This window comes from Fukomys damarensis, unplaced genomic scaffold (assembly GCF_012274545.1).
Source record: "Fukomys damarensis isolate Sample0158 unplaced genomic scaffold, DMR_v1.0_HiC HiC_scaffold_16, whole genome shotgun sequence".
In the NCBI taxonomy this organism is placed as follows: domain Eukaryota; kingdom Metazoa; phylum Chordata; class Mammalia; order Rodentia; family Bathyergidae; genus Fukomys; species Fukomys damarensis.
This window is the reverse complement of record NW_022900928.1, coordinates 23,329,006-23,337,960: the sequence shown is the minus strand read 5'-3', so window position 1 is coordinate 23,337,960 and position 8,955 is coordinate 23,329,006. Positions and strand designations below refer to the sequence as shown.

The window sequence follows — 8,955 nt, the reverse complement described above, 5'->3', positions numbered from 1 at the left end:
TTTTTCACTTTTCAAAAATTTATTTTCATATCTATCTTCGGTACTAGACATTTTCAGGAAGTCTGTAGTTCTAAGGATTACTGACTCAAATGAATGGATGCTCAGTACAAAATTGATTTATCTTCGAACTGTTATTCCTGGTAAGGTTAGTAGAAAGAATTGAGAGGTATCTGAAGGGCTTTACAGGTTCAGGGATGTTTGAGAAAATGGGAAGTTTCTTAATGATTAGAATATTTCATTTATTTAAAAAGAGAAAATGATGTTTAAATTCTGCAGTTGGCACTGTGAAGCAAAGCCATCAAAACAAAGTCAATCACATCTCGTCATCTACAAAATTAAATAGACACTTGCAGTACTGAATATGGATTACAAGGCTGTGAAGCCACAAGACAAAGATTGCAGTAATCAAAACTTTCTGGAATTCATTGCTGCAACTTCTCCTACTGCCTTAAATACACAGAACTCCCTGAAATAGAAGCGCAAAGAACTACAAGCTTCAGAGATTCATGATGTCACCTTCCTAACTGATCTGATAGGGTCTCATGTAAAATATTCTTTCTAACAAAGGAATTCTCATAATATCTCTTAAGAAATGTTGTCCTATGGAGAAATCATTGTTTTGTAATCCTAAACCAGAAGAATCTAAAGCTTAAGATTTTGACCGTTTACCCTTTTATATAAGTGCAACTCATAAATATAATATGAACATATATAAAATCATATAGTATGCTTGCATGTATGAACTTGACATGATGAAAAGAAAATGAATCTAAATTCAGTGGAAGCCACACAGAAAATGCAAAGGCCATTATCCCATAAGAAGTGAAATAGATGAAGAAATACATTGCTTCTTACCGCTTTTTGTTAACTGTACCCATATTCCAAACTCTTCTAATTCTAGTCAACAGTGTCTTTGCATTTTCCCAAAATAGGTCTTTAAAGAATTGCCCAAACTCACCTTGGTGCTACACACAACCACATCCCTATGCATGGCTGAAAAATCCTTAGGAGTTTTTTGAATACTGAAAGGACATCTTCTTACATACGATTTTTAGTTTCCCTGGGGACATTTTTCTTTAAGCAAGATATCCCAAAGCTGAGTCTCCATAATTAAGTGTCTCAGTGGGTACTGTTTGAGAAAGCATGAAATTTGAATCTGAAGGTAAGAGACCTATATTTTGGAGTTTTGAGTAGAAAAAAAAATCAAATGCCTTTTTTTAATTGAGAACTGTAGCCACCAAGTCTGGGGGTGATGAATGCCATTTAAAAAAAAAATGTTTCTCATATTACAAAGGAAATATATTCTGATGTAGAAAATCTGGGAAGCATAAAAAGTATAATGAAAAGTTTAAAAATCACTTGTTTTTAAAGAATTAGACTATGTTACATACAGGACCACCTTCTCATAATGACTGTGATTGTTATGTACTACAAATATATAATAATAAAAATAAAATTTAAAAAAGAAGGAACAAACTGAACACAAAGAAACAATCACTGTAAAAATTTTCTTTAGTTCACTCCATCATTTTTAATTATCATGTGTAATATTCTAATTTGGGAGGGAGCTTTTTTTAGTTCTTCATACATTCTAGATGCTAGTCCTTTGTCTGAGCAACCACTGATAACATTTTTTTTCCACTCTGTGGGTAGTCTCTTCACTCTGTTGATGATTTATTTTGCTGTGCAAAAGTTTTACAATGATATCCCAGTTGTCGGTTTTTGTAATATGTCCTGTGTGATTGGGGTTTTGGTCATTAAATCTTTGCCTATGCTTATATCTTCAAAAGTTCTACCTATTCTCTCTTTCAGCAGATTGTTTCTGTTTTAATATTTAGATCTTTGATCCATTTCAATTTTAGCTTAGTGCACATGAGCGATGTGAGTCTAGTTTTAGTCTTTCACATGTGGAAAGCTAGTTTACCAGCACCATTTATTCAAAAGGCTATGCTTTTTCCAGCGAAGGTGTTTGGTTCCTTTGTCAAAGATGAAGTGGCTGTGTATTTGGACTAGTTCCCTCATCTTCTGATCTGTTCCATTGATCTTTGGGTCTTTTTTCCCCAATACCATGCTATTTTATCACAATAGCTTTATACTATAATTCAAATCAGGGATTATGATACTCCTGCCTTACTTTTGTTGCACAGAATTGTTTTTGCTATTCTAGGTCTCCTGGTTCCAAATAAATTTTAGGATTGTTTTCTATAATTCTGTGATGTATGCCATTGGTATTTTGATTGGGATTGCATTAAATCTGTATACCAACCTTGGGAGTATAGCTATTTTCATTATGATGGCTGTTCTTACCCAAATTCAAGGGATATCTTCCCATTTTCTGATATTCTCTTTGATCTCCTATTTCAGAGTACTGTAGTTTTCAATGTAAAGACATTTTTACTTCCTTTATTAAATTGATTCCTGAGTTATTCATTTTTCAATGCTATTGTGAAAGGTGTGGTTTCCCTAATTTCTCTCTCAGTAAGTTTATTACTTGTGTACAGTAATATTATTGATTTTTGACTGTTGATTTATATCCATTTATTAGACTGAATGTGGTTGTTAACTCTAGAAGTCTTTTGTGGAGTGTTTGGGGTCTTCTATGTAGATTATCATGTCATATGCAAGTGATGATAATTCAACTTCTTCCTTTTATATTATTATTCCTTTTATTTCTTTCTCTTGCCTAACTGCTCTGGCTAAGAAGAATAAGTCAAGCCCAAAGTTGGTACAAGGAAATTATAAAGACCGGAGCAGAAATTAATGAAAAGGAGACTAACAAAACAAAACAAAGAATCAATGAATTAAAGAGTTGGTTCTTTGAAATATTAAATAAAGTTGATAAACCCTTAGCCAACCTTATCAAAAAGGAAAGACAGGACTCAATTCCATGCAATTAGGAATAAAAAAAGGGAAGTCACAATGGATTCTGGAGAAATCTAGAAGATCATAAATACCTACTTTGAAAAACTTTACTCCAATAAGATGGAATACACAGAAGAAATGGACAGATTCCTAAATATATATGAATTAGCAAGGCTGAATTACAAAGATATCAAAAGTCTAAATAACTCAATATCTATCAATGAAATTGAAGATGTAATTTTGGGGGGGTAACGGGGATCGAACTCGGGTCCTTGTGCTTGCGGTAGGCCACAGAACTGCTGAGCTAAATCCCCGGCCCCTTGAAGATGTAATTTTAATGTAACCTACCAATAGAGGAAAGCCCAGTTCCTGATTCACTGCTGAATTCTACAGGAAATTTAGAGATCTAATGCTGAGACTCCTCAAACTCTTTCATGAAATAGAAAGGGAAGCAAGACTCCCAAAGTCATTCCCGCAAGTGTTAACCCTGATTTTAAAACCAGAGAAGGGTCCAACCAAAAATGAGGACTATAAGCCAATCTCCCTGAGGAACAAGACCCAGAAATCATATATAAGATACTTTAAAATAGAATGTAGCAAATCATCAAAAAGACTATATTCCATGACCAAGTAGGATTCATCCCAAGGATGCAGGAATGGTTCAACATATACAAAGAAATAAATGTAAGTCATAGACACACCAACCATGGGGACATGAAGCACCAGAAGAGCCAGAATGTGGGAGAAACAGTTGTTGCGGGCACACAGTCTCTCGGCCTTGGAGGGTACCCCGAGGATACCTCTCCGGATGACTGCATACGACGGCACAAGCACAGGTTCCTTTACAACGATGAGCAGGCCTAACGCAAGTCCCTGCCAACTGTTGACCGGGTGTCAGCATCGACCAAGTGAATCGTATCCTGGCGGAGGCAGTAGGAGTGAGAGAGAAGATGGGAGCCGCAGAAAGGCAGGCGCTTGAGGGGGGAAAGGGAGGGAAGAACAGCCAGGACACAGCAGCAAAGGATGGTGAACCCAATCTTACCAATGACCTCACTGGTAAGGATGAAAGCGCAATGGAGGGGACGGCAGATGGGCACAGAGCGCTCAGAGGACATAGCCAGCAGGACAGAGGGCTCCGTAAAGGAGAATCTGCAGAGGAAGAACAATGGAGCAAAGCAAGCCCCAAAGCTGATTTTGCGAATGCTGACCCAGAAGAGCTGCAGGATGGTGGGCAGGGTGGCGAGGGTGAGACCCAGGTCAGTCAGGGCCCGCACAGAGAGAAATAGGAACACGGGCGTTGGAGAGAGGGCTCCGTGTGCACGGCAGCGAGGATGCTGTTACCTGCGGGGAGATGATGTAGAAGCAGCAGAGTGGGCTGGAAATCCAGACGTGCTGGTCCTCAAATCCTGGGATGCCCTTGAGGACGAAGTAGAATGGGTCTTGCGTGATGTCGGTGGACATCCTCGGTGAATGCAAAATCTCCGACCTGTGTGTTCTTCACGAACACTCTCACCAGCACGTTACTGCCACAGAGTCAGTATCCATCGATTCAATCCAGGGCACAGGCATATATCCGGGATGGTTTTTCGACCACCACTGAGCAACAGTGAGCAATGAGCTATAATGAAAAAGCCAGAATTGTAGACAAACTATAGAAGCCGGTGAAAATCAATAAAATATTAAATAATAAAAATGGTAATGTTCTCTGGGCATTTAAGTATAAATCAGAAAGAGACCACAGCAAAGGTCTATAAAATCTCCTAGCAGGAAGCACTAACATCTTGATTAATAAATCTGAGCAGTTAATAACTTTTCAAACATCCTAAATACAAAGCATGCTAATCAGAGCAATGGCTGGTGGATTGTAGAAGCATGAAGGAAAGAAAGCGCTTGTGACAAAGTGCAGTGGTGTCACCCAAACACTGTGTGGGGGCAGAATCTGTGCCCTGTGATGGCTCCGTAAAGCTCTTGCCTGCTCTTGTCCACATATCCTGACCACAGTTCAGCTACCTACATATTTTATCACCTCTGTAATACTCCACTCTTTTTATAGTTCAGTTCCAATCATTTGGTTTGTGCAGACATTATGAAAACAATATATTTGATTTGGGCAGAATCATAACTATAAATTCTGGAACTGAGTAAGAAAATACTGAAAGTAACATTGCATGGTGAGATAATTCTTTAGACCCAGACATGAAGCTTATTGTGTGATTTCCAAAGACGTTTCTGAGGTTCAGTATTTCAAGCTTTACCAAAACATAATGAGTAATCAAGTGAGACAATGGGGTATGTTCACTAGCCTTTCTGTAGTGGACATTCTCCTATCTGTATGAGGCCTAGAGCATTACGTTGTATGCTTCAGATGTACACAACAAAATTTACACAAAAACTCTTCTCACAAATTACGTGCCTCATGGCATTTTAGTTGGGCACTATGGAGATGTCCACATGATGTGCTTATCACACATGTGGCAGAGAGGAGAAACAACAGACACAGCAGCAGTAGTAACAACTGCAGAGAACTTACTGTATGGCAGGAACTGTCCTAGAACTTTACTTACCTAATTCACTTAACTTAATGATTCCATAGTTGCTGTTTGTAGCTTTAAGTAGTGAGGAACATGTAGCGCTGATGAAAGTTAACTTGTTGAAAAAATTCTTGGAAAAGCTTGGAAGTCTGGATGTTACAAGTGGTCTACCATGTGTTTTCTACTGTGAGGACAAATTTTAAAAGGATGGACAGAGGGGCAATGCAGGGGACACATGCATGCCATGAAATAGGCTGGTGAAAGCCAGGCATGGTGGCGCATACCTATAATCCCAGCACTCAGGAGGCTGAGGTAGGAGGGGAGTTGTGAGCTCGAAACCAGCCTGGGCTACATAGTGAGTTCCAGGGCAGTTTGAATTACATAGTGAGACCCTATCTCAAACCCCCCCACACCAAAAATAGGCTGGTGAGAGGGTCCTCTGAAGTCCTCTGAGGGTGGGACTGATTTCAGAGGGGGTGGGAGCTGAAGGCTCTGGAAGACAGTGGATCCAGGGAGAGAGAGAGTCATTTTCTGTTGTTGTTGAGAGAAGAGATGAGGAAGGACAAAAAGCAGGATGGATTTAGGAAAGTGACAAATTTTGTAAAGAGAATCAGGTAAGAAACGTAGGTGTGTTTGCACTTCTGAGTATGTGTGTGGGTGTGCGTTTGTGCACAGCAGTGGGCGGTGGGTTGAGAGAAGGGAGAGGACTGACAGGTGCACCATGCAGAAGTCCATCAGAGGGCACTTGGAGGTTTGTGCTCCACCCTTTTGCCTTCAGGACAGAACAAAGGCCGGTGAATGTGTGTTAAAAAACTTTAGGACACAAAGAAGAAAGGAGGGAGAAGGGAGGAAGGAAAGGTCTAAGCATAATATCAGTGAAAACTTGGTGACCCTTTTCCTGTGCTTACATCTTTAGGTTTGTCCCACGTCTGTCTTTGTATGATAAGATCTGTCCTTTACAAGCCCCTGACTGGTTTATTTTGATTTCTATTCTTTCCACATTCACATTTTTTGATACTTCCCTTATACCTACTTCTTTCTGAGCTATCTAAAGAAACTTTTTCAGGTCAGAGAAGAGGACATGTGAAAATAGGAGCAAGAGAGGTACCATCCAGTAATGGTCAGTTTTCAAGGCAAGGTTCTGATAATACTGAAAACACCTTGGCATTTATGTCCCCAAGATTGGTGTAACCGTAATAAACACAACCTGGCTGGTCTTTCTATTCATTGAGAGCACATGATAACCGCCACACGAAGTGCTTCATGTTTCCTAGCTGTCACATCTCACTCTAGTCCACCCTTCTCAGTGTGCCGCTCTAGTGGATCTGCCTAATTCTCCCCTTTGGCTCCAAGAGCAACCCCTCTTCTCCCTGGCCAAGCATCCCCCTTCTCTCGGGGCTGACTGCCATGGAACAGTCCAGCTCCCCTGAGTCTTTCCTCCCTGGTATCTTTGATGCTCTTGCCTTCTACTCTCTGCTGTGTGGTGGGCTGTGATTATGTGTTCCCTGGATCCCTGGATCCCTGGATGGTGTGGGAGGCAGGTGGGGAGGCCTCTGCAGGTAGGCTCGTTTTCCTATAGGAATATTAGTGCTGCACTCTGAGACCTGAGGTCCTAGGAGAGAGAAGCAGGAAGCAGGTCTGTTGTTCAGGAGAAGCATCGGCAGCACAACAGGACCTTTCTCTTGGTTTGAGAGAACGTGAATTGATTCTGGACTGAAAGCAACTTCTCTTGAAATGAAAAACTTTCTAGTAACAGTGGGTTATCCAAGAGGACATGGGTAAAATTTAAATTTTGATGATTGTGTATTTCAGGGAAGTATTGTACACATCCCATCAGAGAAATCTTATTGTCAGGGAATGAAAATTTAAGTTTATTGAAAAAAAATTACTGATTGCAGTTTTAATTTGAAGTTTTAGGAATTGCTTAAGAGATTCTATATTGTATCTCACTGTAAAAAGAAGTCCAGGCAGCTTACATGAAAATATTTTAAGGTCATTACAAAAAAAAAAAATGAAGCCATAAAATAAAGATCTCTTGATTTCAGTAAATACACAGATCCAGAGTTTGAGAAAAGAAAATTAATAGTAATACAAATGTGCTTGTGACAACATTTCCCGAGTGTCCTATGCATGCCAGAAACGGGACACTGTCAAGGAATGGGAAGACTTTGTGAGATGACCCAGAAAGAGCCCAGATTCTAGCAGATGCCGTCTTGGTGATCCTTGGTTCTCTCCTGCTTGCTACTGCGGCTGATCTGCTGCGACAGGGATTGTGCAGTGTTGGAGCGCAGTTGCCCGTCAGAGTTGCCATGTTATTACTGTGCCCAAACATAGAGTCCAGAAGACCTGGAGCTGTGGGCAAGGTGCTCCAGATCGGGTAGATTCACAAGTCCCAGAGGCAAATGGGACTCCTCCTGCAGTGCCCACTGGGCGTGACTGCTGCGTGCAGTGCGAGGCGCCTTCTCCTCAGGAAGGGCCGGCGTCCTGCTCAGCCAAGAAGGGGCTACAGTGAGCGGCACCTGGAGACTGCAGACCTCGGCGTTTACTGATTCATACAATTATTCTCCCCACCAGTGGGAATCAGCAGCTGTTGAGTTATTCACTGTGAAATTCTTCTGTTTTCTACCACTGAAGGCCTGGAGCGTTCCCTTCAAGCGCGGCTTCTTCGTGATTTGTGCTGCATTTGTCCTCTTTGGCCCAGTGGAGCCACTGTGCATCTAGGCGGGCGCCACCCCTGCATCACTTCCGCTGCTTCAGAGGGAGATGGGGGTGGAGCGGAATATGGAGTTAGGAAGAAATGAAATGACCCGTGGAATATGGGGGAGGGAGGCTTTAATATTTGATTATTTAATTACTGTAATTTATACACTATAAGTAAATATTTTCAATACATGTAGACTCAACTTTTGAAATTTGAATTGTGATAAAGTATGTTTTCAGTAATATTTAAATGTGAATGGAAATTAATCATTATTAATATAAATATGACAAAGAAGGAATTAAACAGAATTGAAAAGTGTGTTAAATTCTTTATTTAAAGAGGATGAAAGATTTTTTTATATTTTATTTTATTTTTTAATTAATTTTATTGGTACATTTAAGGTATATGATGTAATGACATTTATCATTGGAAATTTGCACCTTTACATAAACCATCTTGGTTCTTATTTTTTCCCCATTCCCCTGCCCTCCCTTCAACCCCTCCACCCCTATCTACAAAGACTGCTTCCACAGGCATATTCTTTTTTTTTTTTTTGTACCAGGGTTCAAATTTGGGACCTTCCACTTGTGAGGCAGGTGGTGGCACCACTGAGCTAAATCACTCGCCTGAAAGATGTTTTAAATAATGTTGGACTTTGAACTATTTGTTAACATTTTGCTCATGCTGATAGAGGTATACTCTATAACTCCAAAAAAGTATTAGATATACTTTACATTTAAATATAATGGAAGATAGAAAAAAAGAAAAAGTGTATAAATCAGAATATATGCACCAGGTAAGTTGAGCACATACATATGCTTATATTAATCAAAATACAAATATAAGCTTATGGTGAAAAAT

General features: G+C 39.9%; 1 pseudogene; it reads right to left on the bottom strand.

Moving 5' to 3' along the window:
* Positions 1-309: 309 nt before the first annotated feature.
* LOC109118655 lies at positions 310-4,323 on the bottom strand (annotated as a pseudogene).
* Positions 4,324-8,955: the final 4,632 nt, after the last annotated feature.